This window comes from Lissotriton vulgaris, chromosome 7 (assembly GCF_964263255.1).
Source record: "Lissotriton vulgaris chromosome 7, aLisVul1.2, whole genome shotgun sequence".
Classification (NCBI taxonomy): Eukaryota; Metazoa; Chordata; class Amphibia; order Caudata; family Salamandridae; genus Lissotriton; species Lissotriton vulgaris.
In genome coordinates, this window is record NC_141695.1 from 199,833,088 (window position 1) to 199,849,348 (window position 16,261).

At 42.8% G+C, this 16,261-nt stretch overlaps 1 long non-coding RNA gene across 1 annotated transcript in view; it reads right to left on the minus strand.

Annotated features, from left to right (window-relative positions):
• Positions 1-341: 341 nt before the first annotated feature.
• Positions 342-16,261, minus strand: part of LOC147701188 (uncharacterized) — a 131,527-nt gene continuing 115,607 nt past the window's right edge. Inside the window, exon 4 of the long non-coding RNA XR_015297163.1 lies at positions 342-1,718. This is a non-coding gene — a long non-coding RNA (uncharacterized LOC147701188). The remainder of the gene's footprint in view (positions 1,719-16,261) is intronic.

Sequence of the window (16,261 nt, forward strand, 5' to 3'; positions counted from 1 at the left end):
CTTGTGCTGCCGGTGTGTCACTTTTTATATGGGAACAAATGAAGTACCGGAGGCGCAAGTGGTTTGTAAACAAGCTCTCTAGTTCCAGTATCAGGATGTCACTGAACAACCTGATACAATCAGGGATTTATAAACTTGGCTCACCTCAGTTAAAACAATTGGAATACATTTCTATAGTACATAGATTTTATAGAAGAACAAACTTGACTCAAATCGATGAAGCATTAGAATTATCTGCCAGTTTTAGGATTTGTAATTTTTTTGATTTCAGTAACAGAGCACCAATGTAAAATCAGTAAAACATAGCGTAATTTATTGTCGAAACGAAATTATAAGTGCAAGTCACATATCTACAAACCTTGATACAAATACTAATGTAAACAGTTTTTGTCCAATTTCAATCAATATTTTAAACTTATTAGAGATTAGTTTTCAATTAAGCCGCATTTCTTGCCTTCCTTCATATATCTGACTAAGTTGAAACTGTAACGGCAGGCCTAGAAAATTGTTCAGAGAGCTTCAAAACAGCTGGTCAGTTTCTTCTTTTTAAATGTGGCGCTTAAACATTTTTAATGGCAACACGAGAGCAGTACTTACATCTCGCAATGGCAGTGAAAAGATATTTCAGAAAAAAAGATGAAAAAAGTACATTTACACTAGAGTTAGGAAAACATTGCATTTGTATATCCTAACAGCTGTATAACAGCAACCTAGAAAAAACTTTTCCCAATAATAAAGCATTGAAAAAGGATTTCTATTTATATGGTTAGGTTATTTTCTTTACTAAAAACTAAATATAAGAGAACGGGGAATCTCCTAAATAATACCAGCAGAGAAGTGCACATTCTCAAAAGTGCTGATGTTCCAGAAAAGAGCAATATCCAAACAGTGAGAAAAGTGAGGTGGCTAGCTCCGTGTATTAAAGCCCCTGCTGCAGAGGTATTTGCAAGGCGGTATGTGGACTGTTGGAAAGACCATAGTTACTGAGCAGCAAAGAACCTAAATGCCACCTGGTGACTGGAAGGGCAGAATAGTGGTTGGTAGCAGAAAGCCAATGTCAAAGACACATAGGCATTTGTGTTTTTAAACAGACACCTCTCGTGAACATTAAAAAATATGTAAAAAGACGAGTGAAGACTAAAACTTCGGGATCGATTTACACGTAGAAAATGAATTGAACAAAAAGAAAATAATTTAAATGAGCCATAACCAAACTCTATGTCTTGGCGGAGCGTGATAATACGCATATAACAGAATATTTCTGATCAAGGGAAGCCCAAAGTGAAGAGAGGCTGTTTGTTCCTACAACCAGCCAATATGTTCTCTGTGTCGGAGAAAGGGGGTGGTAAAATGTCACTGACGAGGGCATCTGAAAATAGTTCCTCTGGACTACGCGGAAGGAAAAGTCCCCCCTTCATTTCCATTTCTTCCCCTGTAGATGTTATTTGCTCAATAATGGGTGGCAGTGGACAGCAAAAGCTCACTGTTCCTGAAGTCTCTCTGTAAGGGTTGGCAAATGTCCTTGGCTTCATTTTAAACCATAGTGTTGAAGACCCATTGCTGTCCATGTGGCTTCGATCGGCCATTCCTCCTCCTCTTGAACATCCATGTGGGTCATCAGGGGGCGATTAACACCTGAAGCAGCATACCAAGACTGTGTTTAACATGGCCCAGGGTTAGGGGTGCAGATTACTTAATCCTCATCTTTTGAGCAGCATCTGTAAGCAAGAGATATGCAGATGTGGGTTATTACATGCATCAGACTCTTGAAGGAGCAGCTGAGGCTTAGCCCTGTGGTGGAAGGAAGCACCTGCCTCTGTCAGGAATGTGTGCAATGTAAAGAGTATGCTCAGCAACACAGACCTGCACCTGCTCCTGCTAGACCTATGCAGAGAACAAGGTTCTAGGTATCACAGCTGAAGATATGCGCAGCGTGACGTCCAGTGACAGACTAGCTTAGGGCCTGAGCCCTTCGCAGTGTGTTTCCAGCTATGAAGACAGTCACACATGAGGTTCAAGAGATGCACCTGTTGTAGCTAGAAATGTGCACATCAATTCACTGTAGGAGTGCACCTGAGATATGCACATACCATTTTTGGGATGAACCTATATTGCCAGAGACGTTCACAGTATGATGTGCTAGGGTCCCACCTGTCAGAGACGATCTGAGTGAGCATCTACGGATATTCCCTACACTGTCAGAGATGTGCACAGAATGAGGTACCAGCTCAATAGTCTGAGGGATGCAAATGCCACTACAGAAGTATGTGCAGCGAGTAATATACCGCTTTTTTTACGCATATTCCCCCCCCCCCCCCGCAGGGAATTATACCATGGTAATTACAATGACGGCTTTGTAGCCACGTATATCATTACCTTGCAAGTCGTGAGTGAGGAGGGAGGGGAGGGACTGGATGTTGGAATAGTATAACTTACTATTTCAACTCCAGTCCGTGTGGATAGTAGGGAAGGTGGTGGATTTCAAATCCAACACCTTCTGCCTCCTCCGCAAGTTGTTGTTCCGACTTGCAGAGTAAAGTAAGGTATGCGTGGTTACAACAAGGTCGTTGTAACAAATGCATTGTAATTCCCTGCGGGGGGAAAAGAAATGTGATGGCCCTTGCTAGAGATGTGCGCAGAGTGCAGCTCTCGTGATAAACCTGCCACCTCAGAGGTATGCAGAATGAGAGGTTCCAGGGATGCGCCTGCCACTGCTAGAGATGTGCGCAGAGTGCAGCTCTCGTGATAAACCTGCCACCTCAGAGGTATGCAGAGTGAGGGGTTCTAGGGATGCGCCTGCCACTGCTAGAGATGTGCGCTGAGTGCAGCTCTCGTGATACAACTGCCACTGCAGAGGTATGCAGAGTGAGGGGTTCTAGGAATGTGACTAACCTGATGTGTGCAGTGAGCAGCTCTCGCGATAAACCTGCCACCTCAGAGGTATGCAGAGTGAGAGGTTCTAGGGATGCGCCTGCCACTGCTAGAGATGTGCGCTGAGTGCAGCTCTCGTGATACAACTGCCACTGCAGAGGTATGCAGAGTGAGGGGTTCTAGGAATGTGACTAACCTGATGTGTGCAGTGAGCAGCTCTCGCGATAAACCTGCCACCTCAGAGGTATGCAGAGTGAGAGGTTCTATGGATGCACCTGCCACTGTCAGAGATGTACGCGGTGAGCAGCCTTAGCGATACGCCGGCCACTGCAGAGATGTGCAGAGAGAGAGTTTCTAGTGACGAGACAGCCCTTCCACAGATATGCTCATGGAGCAGCTCTAGGAACACTCCAGCAACTCCAGCAACTGCAGAGGTATGCAAAGTGAGAGATTCCAGGGACACTCCTGCCCTTGCTAGAGATGTGTGCAGTGTGCAGCTCTAGCGATACACTTCTGCCACACAGTCACTGCAGAGGTATGCAGGGGGGAAGGTTCTATGGGTGCTCTAGACACTGCAAAAAATGAGTCCTCTGCACTGTAAGAAACTAGGAGGGCACTTTCCACTGCCCGAGACTTTCACAGCATCGGGTTCTAGGAATACACTTTCACTGTCAGAGATTAGCATAGCATGACTTACTGGACCTGAGGTCCAAGGGATGCTTCTGCTCCCACTAGAGGTATCTACAGCATGTGGCTCCAGGGACGCACCTGTTGTTAGAGCTATGCGCAGTGAGAGGGGCTAGGGGCGCACCTGCCCCTGCTGACGATAAGCATCGGGAGGTTCTAAGGATTCACCCTCCACTGCCATAGAAGGGCACAAAATGAGGTCTAAAGGATGCATCTACCCCCACTGGAGATTACAACAATATGAGGTACTAGGAATGCGCATGATATTGCTAGATACTTGCACAGCATGAGGTTTGGGTCTGACACCGCCCCTGCAAGACACATGCTGTGCGCGCTTCTAGGATGCACCTGCCACTGAGAGGGATATACAAGAACTGCACCTACTGCTGCTATTTGTTATGCAGTTTCAAGACAAAGGGGGTGTGCCTTCATTGCCAGAGAGGTTCACAGCATGAATCCACGGTCGAAAGTATGCAGCTACCCTAACTAGAGATATCCATAGCATATAGTTCTAAGGGCAGATCTGCCTTTGGCAAAGCCATGTGTAGTCTGAGGGTCTAAGGATGTACTTCTAAACCGTACACAGCATAAGAATGTAGGAATACACCTATGCCTGTTAGAGAAAGGTGCTGCACCAGGGCCCCTTGCTACAGTTGTGCACAGTATGAGGTTCTAGGATTACATATACCAGTTCTAGGGAGATGCACACCAAGACATCCTATTGATGAACCGGCTACTGCACCTCAGATAGCTAAATCTTTGTTTCTGGCTTTCGAACTTCTAGTCATTGAACAAAACATTGTGTGTCTGAGCAGGAATTTAAGAAGCTGAATATTTCTATCACTTATCTGTGTAAACAATCTAGACTGCTTCTCTTATTTCATTGACTTGCAATTAATAAACATCTTTTGCGGGGTAAATGTATTATTTGATTTTATACAAGTGAGTGGAAATTGTGATAATTCTTATTTGGAACATTTGAGGTCTGAAAAAGAATGCTTTACCCTCCCTGATATATATATATAACCAGTCATGCACGTAAAACGGTATTGATTGACTTAAACTCATTCAAATAAATGCATTACATCATTTCCAGTCTGCGCTCGGATTTTGTTTTGGGGGAGGTGAGTTTTATATAGCACGAACTAGACCCGAGACATCGGGTATCAGAGCGCTTTACATGGGCACAGTTTTCGTTTCAGATGGCCACACTCATTTTATTTGATTTTTTTTCTGTTAGGCACGGGGAGATTAAGTGATTTGCCCAGAGTCACAGTTTGTTGAACGTCGTTACCGAGAATCGAACCTGTTTCCCAAACTTCGAGATCGACCATTCTAGCCGTAAGGCTACATCCTCTCCCCAAAAATGTTAAAAAGTGATCTTGATAGAGGGGTGTGGCCTGGAGCCGCAGCAAGATGGCGGCTCTTTATTGAGCTCCGCAGGGGCTGGCGGTGTCCACACATCCGGAAGGTCTCTCGGACTATGTGTTGGCGGCTCCTGCAACTCTGGAGCTGATAGGACAACGGCAGACGCCTGAAGAATGCTTGATGAGGCTTCTCTGCCACCGTTTCAGCGAGTACTCACCGTTTTCACCTGACGTGGTAACGCCTCTCAAAGTGGTGGCACCAACAGTTCGCTTTGTTTAGAGGTTCTGCGAGGAGCACATTACTTTGAGAACATGTGACCTACAGATAATAGGTATATTTGTGCCACCCAACGTATTGGTGTTGGTATTGGTGAGCGCTTGACAAGAACTCTGCATCACCTACTCACTGACAGATCTCCTGCTTAATTTGGTACGTCAGCGTTCTCAAAATGGCAACCTTCTCTTTCTCTTCAGTCAGTGGCCTCCATCCCTCCAAGCTATACTGCCAGATAACCAGCTGGGTGTTGTTCTTTATTAAGCGAAACAGCCTCTGTGTGCTTCTGTGTGCTTGCAGTGTGGATGCTGAAAATACAACTTTTTGGCGTTGCTTCTGTGAGAAGTTAATTTGGATGGAAATCATTGACCAGCACCCACCAACCAGCATCTGTTCGCAGTGTGGCAAAGAAAGTGCTGATTGTATAATGAATTGCTAAGAGTAAAACATATGGACTTTAAGGGGAGTTCATTTGGATGGAAATCACTGACCAGGACCTGAATCTCTCCTGTCCCTAGTTGTTAATGCTGTGCACACCCTTTATGCACATTGAAGTCACTCTGTGTTTGCTCCCCTGTGCTGCTTTGAGATTGATAGTGGCAGGAGGAGGTGTGCTCTTATTAGCACCTCTGTTTATTGTCTTGAAATTCTTCATCAGCTGTTGATGACTGCTCAGTGCCTCGCTTCCAGCAGGTCTCATCAACATATACAGGAGCACTGTAAAACAGTTCCCCTCAGTCTGACTTTCCTGTTCTGTAAAATAGTTCTTTAATCAGGCGAGGCATAAAATGGCTGACACTAAGGAAAATAACCAAAAATAAAAAGACACCAAAGTGAATCTGAAGCGTGCTAAACAGTCTCTTCCAATCCCAGATAAAAAAAGGTAGCCCTGACTACTCCACATTAGAGGAAATCCCACTGAAACTAAACTCAGTGCATGACATTGTGTAGAGTACACAACAAACACAGACATGCTCCAAATAGAAGTTGAGGTGATACTTAAAGATCTAAAATATTTAAATATTAGATTGTCTAATGCTGAAACGAGGATCAACACTGTGGAGGACTTTCTTAATACTCAGGACAATAGGATACATTACCTAGAAAGCTCTCTCTTGGCATTAACAGATCTCAATGACCATGAGGACCGGAACAGATGCAGTAATCTGCACATTTTTGGGCTGCCTGGAGACACTGAAAATTCTAATTGTTCGGTCATTGACTTCCTAATATCCTAGATCCCAGAAGTTCTCCAAATAACATTTGCTGAAGACTTTAAGATTCAGAGAGCTCATAGGATACCAACATTCAGAAACAAGAACGTGATGATTCTTCGACCTCTAACCTTTAAACTGCTTTGCCACTAACATACTGAGCAAATTCTGGCAAAAATGAGAAAGATCAGATTCATTACATGGAAGGGCCATAGAATCTCAATTTCACAGGACTTTGCAAGAGATACTGTAATTCGTTACAAAACATTTTTGGCTCTTTGGCAAAGACTCACAGAGATGCAGATTCCTTTTTCATTCTCAGGTCCATCCAAATTCAAAATTACCTTCAACTGTCAAAATCACATCTTTACAGAGCCTTCTGATCTTTCTACATTCTTAGTTAACAACATTGAAACACTCATGGATTCTGGCTCTCCTCCTAACGTTTCTTAAAGGGATTTTATACTTTTTAGGTCAACAGTTTGTATGTTAACTGCTTGCAAAGCGGGTCCAATTTTGAGAGTTGTGCCTTACCTTTATACGTATGATTGAAATGCCAATTACTCCGGATTCAAGATGCTGCGGATATATCGCCTGTTTGACACATTTGGCGCATCTGTATGATCTTTATTGGAACATTGAATATGTTTCATTCACTATGTTGTGCTGTTCTTACTAGTTACTGTTGACACTGTATTCTCAAATTATTCCACGCTAAGATCGGCCAGATACTTGTTATGTCTTTACTATAGCCTTATAGCCCGCCGTAGCGGGCTATACCGGCTATTAAAGGCCCGAGCCGAAGGCGAGGGCCTTTAACGAGACAGCGGGACTTTAATTGCCGGTATAGCCCTGCTACGAAGGGCTATAAGGCTATTAGAACATTCTGCCACTAGAGGGCAGAATGTTCTAACAAATTAAACAAAGGGTTCTCGAAGTTTAAGGAGATATAAATCCCCTCGAGCTTCGAGAAGCCTTTGTAGAACATTGGAATGTTGCTCTGCGGGCCTTTACCGGCCCGTAGAAGCAGGGAGCACTCAATTGTCTGCAATGGAGCTCCCAACATTCCAACGTTCTAATTTGTGTTATATTTGGGTTACAATTAACCCTTGATTTTGTTTGTATCAGATATCCTCAGTGATGCACATACTTTGCTTCCCTGAAATGTATCTCTTAGAGCTACAGAATTATCTCAGATCTGTTGGAATTAACTCTACATACACTTGGTGCTTTTTTCTTAGTTGCTACCATGGTAGGTCTTTCTTATTTAAAATAGGATCAATGGATGCAGTCTGCTTCCCACTCGCACCATCCTGTTAAGTTGAGAGTCCACTAGAACTAAAAAAGATTTCAATTTCGATTCCCTTTTCCCACAAGGGTCTTTTTGGTTTAGACTTACTTAGTCACAAAGTCACGTTTGGCTCCCGTTAGGATGTGCGATTGGGACAATGCCTTCGGTCTACAAGGGTCTATATGTTGTGCATTGCAGTGTTTAATCGTGGCATTTGTAGGCTGCAAATATTATGTCATATTTTCTATGTCCGACCGTTGGGGCCCATCGGCCACTGGGTTGCCTCCTCTGTGCTCCTACACAATATCCCAATGCTTTTTGTTTCTTACAGACTTCCCCCAGTGAGTGGAGGTCCTGAGGGGCTCTCAGTTTTTCCTGGGGCTCGCGAGATCTCAAAATGTTCTCTGTTTCTCCCATATTCCATTCCTTGTTGCTATCCTCCCCCTCTGCTCAGCACTAGTGAGAAAGGTAACAATGATGCAACCCCTATTTGGTTACTTCTGTTCTTTGGCATACAATCTCTTGGCTTCAATCTCTGAGCTGGACACTGGCTTCTCTCAATATATTGTTCATTAATACTAAGGTATTAAACCATCCATTGAAAAGAATGAACATTTTGGATTATTGTAAATGTCTAAGTGGGGACATTATACTATTGCAAGAAACCAAAATTAGCGTTAAGGAATCCCTCCTTATGAGAAAGGGATGGGTTACTGATTTTACATGCTCAGAGGCACCGGGAAGAAAAATTGAGTTTTCACCCTTCTTTTTAAAAAATCAGGTCTCTCAATTATCACATTGGAGCACGATTCTAATGGATGTTGGCTGCTATCCGTGCTAAACAATGGTCGGAAAAGTTTGTATATAGTGAATTTCTATGACCCTTATATTGATGACACATATTTCTCGCTCCACCTTAATAAAAAAACGCAATGATATATTTCACAAGATGCTCAATCGATTTTAGGTGGAGATTTTAATCCTTGATTGGTACTCTGCCTTCCACTTCAGACCACTAGAGCTCCCAAACAATTGATTAACCTATGCACAACACACCATCTACATAGCACTTGGAGACTCCATATTACCAAAGGCAATGAGTTAATCTTTTTCTCTCCTCCAGACTATAGTTTTTCTTGCATTGACTATCTTCTAGTAGATGCGTCTCTTCTCAAATATACTGCTGATCCTAAAATCCATCCCAATCTTATCTCAGATCATGCTACCATCTCCTTGCTGATTCAAAGAGGAACAGATAACTCAGGACCTCGAGTATGGTGAATGAACTCAGAAATTCTGGAGAGTGAGTCTGATGTCTCAGATATAAAAAAATGAGATTGAACTTTTTTTGAAGAAAATGAGGCACCGGTATTCTCCCCAGTGATCCTTTGGCATTTGTTTAAATGTGTGAGCAGGGGGCAAATTATCATGCTCCTAGCAAAAAAGAACCATGACATTAGAGACTAATTACAAGTCCTGAGGTCAGAAATAAAACAGAAAGAAAATAATTTTAGACAATCCAAAGACAAAACTTTACTACATGAAATTAAATAACTTAAATACATGTTTAACTCCATTGTAAGTGAAATGGCTCATATTCAGGTTCAGGCACAACAATCTAAAAAATCTCCTCTTCAAAAACCAAGCTGGTAGAACACTAGCTAATAAAATGATTTTTTAAACTACCAGGAATCAGATCTCATCAATTATGGATACTGATAGATCACACAAATTTAAATCTAATGAAATTCTAGAGATCTTCAGGAAATTGTACAAGAAACTATATACACCCCAGAGCCTCTTAGATAAATGCCTGTCTAGACTGTCTTAAATCCATTCCTATTTGTTACGTCACTGAGCTGAAAGAACACCTAAATTATCTTATTTCCTTAGATGAGATTACTACCACAATTAAATGAATCCGGACAGGTTAAACTCCGGGCCTTGACGTTCAACATTGATTTTTATAACACCTTTCAACATACACTTGCGGTGTGTTTGAAAAATGTACTGGACCACTTTGGTCTCACTGTGGAAGTCTCAGGTACGGTAACCAAAGCCACAATAGTGGTCATACGAAGGAGGATAAGGATCACCCTGATCCCCAAAATTTTGGCCCATATTGTTACTGAACATGGAGGCAAATATTTTTGCAAAAATTCTTGCAGAGATTCAAGCCTTTTATACCATCTCTAATACATGACTCACAAACGGGATTTGTAAATAGATGATTCGCTAAGGATAATACCGAACCTTTTGCCATGTAATCGAAAACCCTGTCTCCCAACTATGACATCTGCCTCCATTGCACTGGATGCCGAAAAGGCTTTCAATAAGGTATCTTGGCCTTTTCTTTATGCAGTACTGGAATCACATCATCTGGGTAAGTCATTCATCACTATGATCATGGCCCTATACCCCAACCCCAAAGCTAATATTGGGATCAATAGTGTCACCTTCTTCTTTGTTAATCTCCATCAAGGCACGCAACAGAGTTACCCTCTCTCTTTGCTGTTATTTATTCTCTCCATTTACCCTCTTCCTACCTTATTAAATTTGTCCAAAGAGATTAAAAGGGACGAAATTAGGGTCCAAATCGTACAAAACCTCTGTGTTTGTGGACAATATTTTAATTTTCAATGAGGATATGGAAAGGGAAATACCTAGCATCTCAGGCTTTATCTGTTAAAATCTAGTTTGTGACATCAACATTATCGGTGCCATCTTGTCCCTTTTCAGACTCATGTGTGCGCGTAAGTAGCAGCCATTTTAATACCATGGCCTCTCTGCCCACTGCCGATAACCAGCGCGTCTCTCTCTCTCTCTCTCCCTCTAACCTCGCAAGCATCCCCCGCATGCTGACAGCCCCCGCTCTCACATGCTTGGGCCATAAGCCTCCCTTTCAGCGCGACCCTGCCTCGGAGCCACATCCCGTACCCAGCCAACACCTCCCTCCACCCCTTTCATGATCAATACATCCTTTGAAGAACCCCCCTATCCTCTGTGCCCGATTGTCCTGCTCGTTCCCAGGCCACCACCTGGCCCTGCAGATGCAGTTTATTGCCCCCATACAGTAGGAAGCTTCTCTCTTCAAAGGATCTACAACTGATCAAAGCCCCCACCCCATGAGATCCGATCAACCGCACACATTCCGGGAACCGGCGGAATGTCCAGCTGCGCGACAGTCATCACCTACTGAGATCGGGGTGGGGACTTCTACTGTAAATGTGTGTGGGAACGGGCTTGAAGCGGGGATTCCGAGGATGTCTTTCCGTACTTCAAAGTATTTGCAGGAATGTGCCACATGTAATAAACTGTAATAAAGACCATAAACCTGTGTATAAGAGGCCAGGCCTCAGAGATGCGGTTAAGCACCTCGAGAAGATACCCTGTTGTCTGATTTGACGTGTTCTGCTCTGTCGGAATAAACTCCTGTTTCCTGCCTTCCAGTCTCCAGCGCCTGCCTCTTTGTTTGATAATTTCCAGTGGTATGAGAGGCGGCTAACGCTGGGCAATACTTAAAGGTTCTCGGTCGAAATCGGCGTCCCAGGTTACTCCTTAAACAAGGACAAAACAGAAGTATTTCCACTAAACTAGTTTGCTTTTCCTCCCATTAAGGTGACTGAGCCTTAACACCTTGGGTGCTTGAGATATTTTTTTCCTGTGCTGCATTCCCTGAATTCCCATTGTTCATGACGAGAGCTCGTCATGAGCACAGCTTAACCATGCCTCATGACGAGCTGAGCTCGTCATGAGCATCGAAGGGGTTAAATGGCAACCAAATCGACTTAACTATCTGGGAATCTGGTTTGGTAAAGACTTAGCTAATACCCTTGTATTGAAAGAAACAAAGATCACCTCCGAAATCAAGGACTTATTAACTTCATGGTCTCCTAAATTCATCTCGTGGTGGGTAAGAATCCAACCTCTGAAAATTATGATCACACCTGTCGTAAACTTTGTTTTGGGCATGCTCCCCTTTAATATGTCATCCTCATTCTTTCAATAAATTGATAGATTAACCTCTAAATTTCTCTGGCAAGATAAGCTAGCCTAGATCTCAAACAAAGTTCTTAGGAAGGATAGCTCTTTAGGGGACTGGAAACTTCCCATCTAAAGTTTATACAGGTCATCATTTTTAGCTGCTCAAGGTGCTCTCTGGTTCGCTCCTCATTCCCTATGTCCACCATGATGGGTAGGAATAGAGATTGCTTTGTGGGCTCCATTTAATCTTTATGATATCATAACACTGCCTACATTTAAACCCCTTTCAATTGCAGACAATCTTTTCCAACCTATAAGTGTTTTTCAAAGGCCGGACACCATTACAAACTCCACACTAACAGTACTGTGGTATAATCCCAAAACTAGGATTGATACAACGAATTGTTCTCTGGAGTCATAGGCATCTAAGGGCATATTGCAAATTAAAGTTCAATTCAAGGATAATAATTGCTCCTTACTCTTCTCTAGCTAAGCTTAAACTTACAATATTTCTGCACTGGACTTCTATAGTTTTTTAAAGTCAAAAGTCAAATTATGCAAGTTTAGCAAGCCATAACTTTCCTCCTTACCAGGCCACCTATTAAGCTCGCTTAGATCTGGTCACATTGCTTCTAAAATATACAGGACACTCTCTAGCTCTCCCCTGTCCAGCAGTGCTCTCTTTCTATTAAACAGGCCAGTCATTTTGATACAGAAACAATTGTACACATTTCAGAAGAAGATGGCAAAACATTAATAAACTTGCCTTGAGGGACAAAATTGCCTCATGTATTATCCAGGCAAAATACATTGCCTTGAACCTTCTGTACTGGAATCCTGTTGGGCTACATAAACTGAAGCTTTGTGAGGAGGGAAAATGTTGCAGTTGCAAAGAGGAGACTGCTTCCCACCAAAATACGTTCCCTCACTACCGACTTCTCAAATCCTACTGGGACCAAGTCCAGTCCCAATTGTTAGCAATTTCCACTTCCATATAGTTCTTGATTACCCTACAGTGATATTGGATCCTTGGGTATCCAAATCTATGACTACTAAAGCTGTACTGATATGGCTCTACTGGACCTACTTCTTTTGGTTGCTGTGATGGCTATTCTATCTGAATTGAAATCATTTAACCACATTTTTTATCATACTTTGTAGGCATGGGTCCCATTCTTAAGTACTCCTAATTTACATTAAAAAATATGGGGGCATATTACCAAGCAATAGCGATAATTATCGCTATTGCTTGTTTAGAGACTAAAATTTACCGTTAAGCTGCGGCGATTTTTATCACAAATAAACCTTGGTATTACCAAGGTTTATTGCAAATGCGATAAAAATCGGCCGCAATGCATGAAGTCAGCGATATTCATGCATTACTGAGCTAATGCTCTTAGCCATGTTATCCACCTCCCATTGGATAACATGGCTAAGAACTGCTCAGTACAGGTGTTAGCTTTTGGAGATATTTGCGCTTAGCGCGAATATCTCCAAAAGTTGGTAATAGGAGATAGCGATGCTAGCGACTGTTTCCAGTCGCTAACATCTTGGCAAACCCACTTTGCATGTCATTAGTGATAAATATCACTGACATGCAAAGTGGGGCCCAAGATGGTCGCTATCTCCTACTAGCTGTCGCTAACTGGTGTTAGCGACAGCTAGGTAATAGGGAGATCATTTTATCTCCGCTTTCTTGGCTTTTAAAGCCAAAAAAGCGGAGATAAACCCCCTTGGTAATATGCCCCTTGGTCCTTCTCCCAGATATCCCCTGCTGTCTGGGTCATCTTAGACACATTTTCTTCACTAAAAGGAAAATAAAAACATTATGGGTTACACACTTACCTTGATCCATACAATACATATTGGGAATTAGCTGTTCACCCCCCTTCCCCTCCTCACTCGTAACTACATACATTTCTATCTTGACATGGTTGGGTGTTATGTTATGTTAATAACTATTTATAGAGCGCACGTACACCGTAGGTTTCATGGCGCTAAAGCAGAGAAAAGTAAACCAAAATCCCTAGACATATGCTTGCTCAAACAGCCACGTCTTCAAGACCTTCCTGAAGACCAAAAGATTGTTACAACTCCTGAGTGACAAGAGGAGGGTGTTCCAGAGAGTGGCGGCCAAGTAGGAGAAAGAGCTACCTCCTTGCCGTTTCCGTTTAAACAATGGGGTAGTTACTAAGTGGAGATGAGCAGAGCGTAAGTTGAGCTGAGGTTTATAGTTATCAATCAAATTTTCGACAAATTTGGGGCATTTTCCCTGTAGTGCTTTAAAAACTATGCAGCCTGTCTTGAAAGCGACCCTTTGGGCCATCGTAGCCAGTGTAGGTTTGACAGTCCCGGTCTGGCTGACTGCCATTTGGGTTGTTTCCAGAAGAGTCTTACCGCCTGGTTTTGGACTATCTGGAGTCGTTTTAACAGACCCGATGGCAGGCCAAGATATACAGCATTCGAAAAATCGAGGCGCGAAAGTACCAGGGCTATCACTACCTGTATGAGTGCGGAGAGTGTTAGGAGGTGGGCAGTTTTCTTAATTTTCCGAAGTTGGAATAAGCTAGAGGAGACAACAGCTCCCACCTGTCCTTTAAGTGATAAGTCAGCATTTAGGACGACCCCAAAGCTTTTGACCGAGGGGGAAGCGGTGAGTCGGGAACCCATATCCACCGGCCAAAAGTGCGGGCCCGAACTGATAACACTCTTCCCAGGCAGTACTAGTTCCGTCTTGCCGGCTTTGAGTTTTAGGTGATTAAAGTTCATCCAACTCATTATGCGAGTCATAGTAGCCTGACATTCTGCAGCTGCGTCTGGAGAATTCAATGGAATTATCAGCTGCAGATCCGCATTTATTCTAAGGGTATCCTGAACTGCAAGAATCACTGCTTCCGTTGAGTGTGATGGGCGGAATCCAGCTTGATTGGGTTCAAGGTAATCAGAGTGTTCAATGAAATTCGAGAGACATCTTGATACGTGAGCCTCCCAAATTTTGGCCATGAAAGGAAGCAGGGAGATGGGACAGTAGTTGGACGGGTCCGTGGGGTCAGCCCCAGGCTTTTTTATGAGGGGGACGACCATTGCATTTTTAAAGGCGCAGGGAACTTTGCCTAGCGCTAAAGATTCGTTGAGGAGGGGAGGTATGCTCTGGGGTATGGCCGAAAAGACCTCTTTCATAATGTGTGGTGGGCAGCTATCATTGGGCGACCCAGAGTTGACCCGAGACAACAACTCCAAGATTGTTTTAGAGTCGATTGGAGGAAGGACATCAAGAGTAAGATAATTGTTACTGATGTCATCCAGAGGTTCCAAACTAATGGAGTCAGAAATGCTATTTTTAATAGCCAGGATTTTATCTATAAAGAAATTATTCACGAGTTACAGAACTCCTGAGTAGGGGAGCCGTTCTCTCACTATCACAAAGATCGTTCACTATTTAGAAGATATCTTTTGATTTATTTTGAGAGTTTAATATTTTCGTAGAAAAGTATGCCGCTTTGCTATTTGAAATAGTTTTTTGATATTCCCTATGAGCTTTGGAAAATTCCTCCTTATCTTTCATGATGTAGTTTGATCTCCATTTCCTTTCTTTTTGGCGCAATTCAAGTTTTAATTTTTTGAGATCAGAGGTGAACCATTTGTGAGCATCCACACAACATGTGCTGGAAAATTTAACAGGGGGGGCATGAATATCACTGGCCACTGATAGCCAGTTCGTGATTTTTTCTTCCATATTGTTGACATCCGGACAGAAAGTAGGTAAGGTGTTTTTCAGAGTGTCAACAAAGTCCTGTGTCTTTAATGATTTCCAGAGGTGGATGTTTTATATAGCCATTAATAGCAGTTATGAAGTGAACCAAATAATGGTTCTACAATAAGCAAGGCACAATGGTAGGTGTTGAGAGTAGAAGATTATGGGACCATACTGGATCCAGAATGTGTCATTTTTCATGGGTGGGAAAATATATATGTTGGACCAGTTTGAGGTTTAGAAGGAACTCAGAAGGTTTAGCTGCCTGGGGACCACCTGGGATGTTGTTAAACCAGTATTTCAGGTCCCCTATTAAGAGAACTTTATTGAAATTTACCACTAACGAGGCCATCTGCCCACCCAAGGAGGTGGGGAAAGTGGGCATAGTTTGAGGGGGACGATAGATCAGCACTAATGCCAGCGAACCTGTGTCTGTGTCAAGTTTAATAACTTTAACGTTCTAACGTGCTCACCAAGTATGGTGCGCACGTTAGAACATATACAGAGGTGGTATGAGGTGCAGTGAGGTGCTGCACCTCACTGCACGTCATACCACCTCTGTACATGTTCTCAGTTTTTCTTAGTTTTACTTTAAGTAGCTCTATTCATAGATTTTTTTAAAGACACGTAAGACACATACATTATACCTTATTGCTATATGGACATTTCTTGTACACTCCTCTGTGTAACTTAAGGTCTCCCAATACCATGCCCTTTGATATCAGTAGCAATTATCGAATTCTAATTAGAGAGAGAGAGAGAGAGAGAGAGAGAGAGAGAGAGAACTCTGTTTATTTAGACCATAGTCTTTAAACTCCG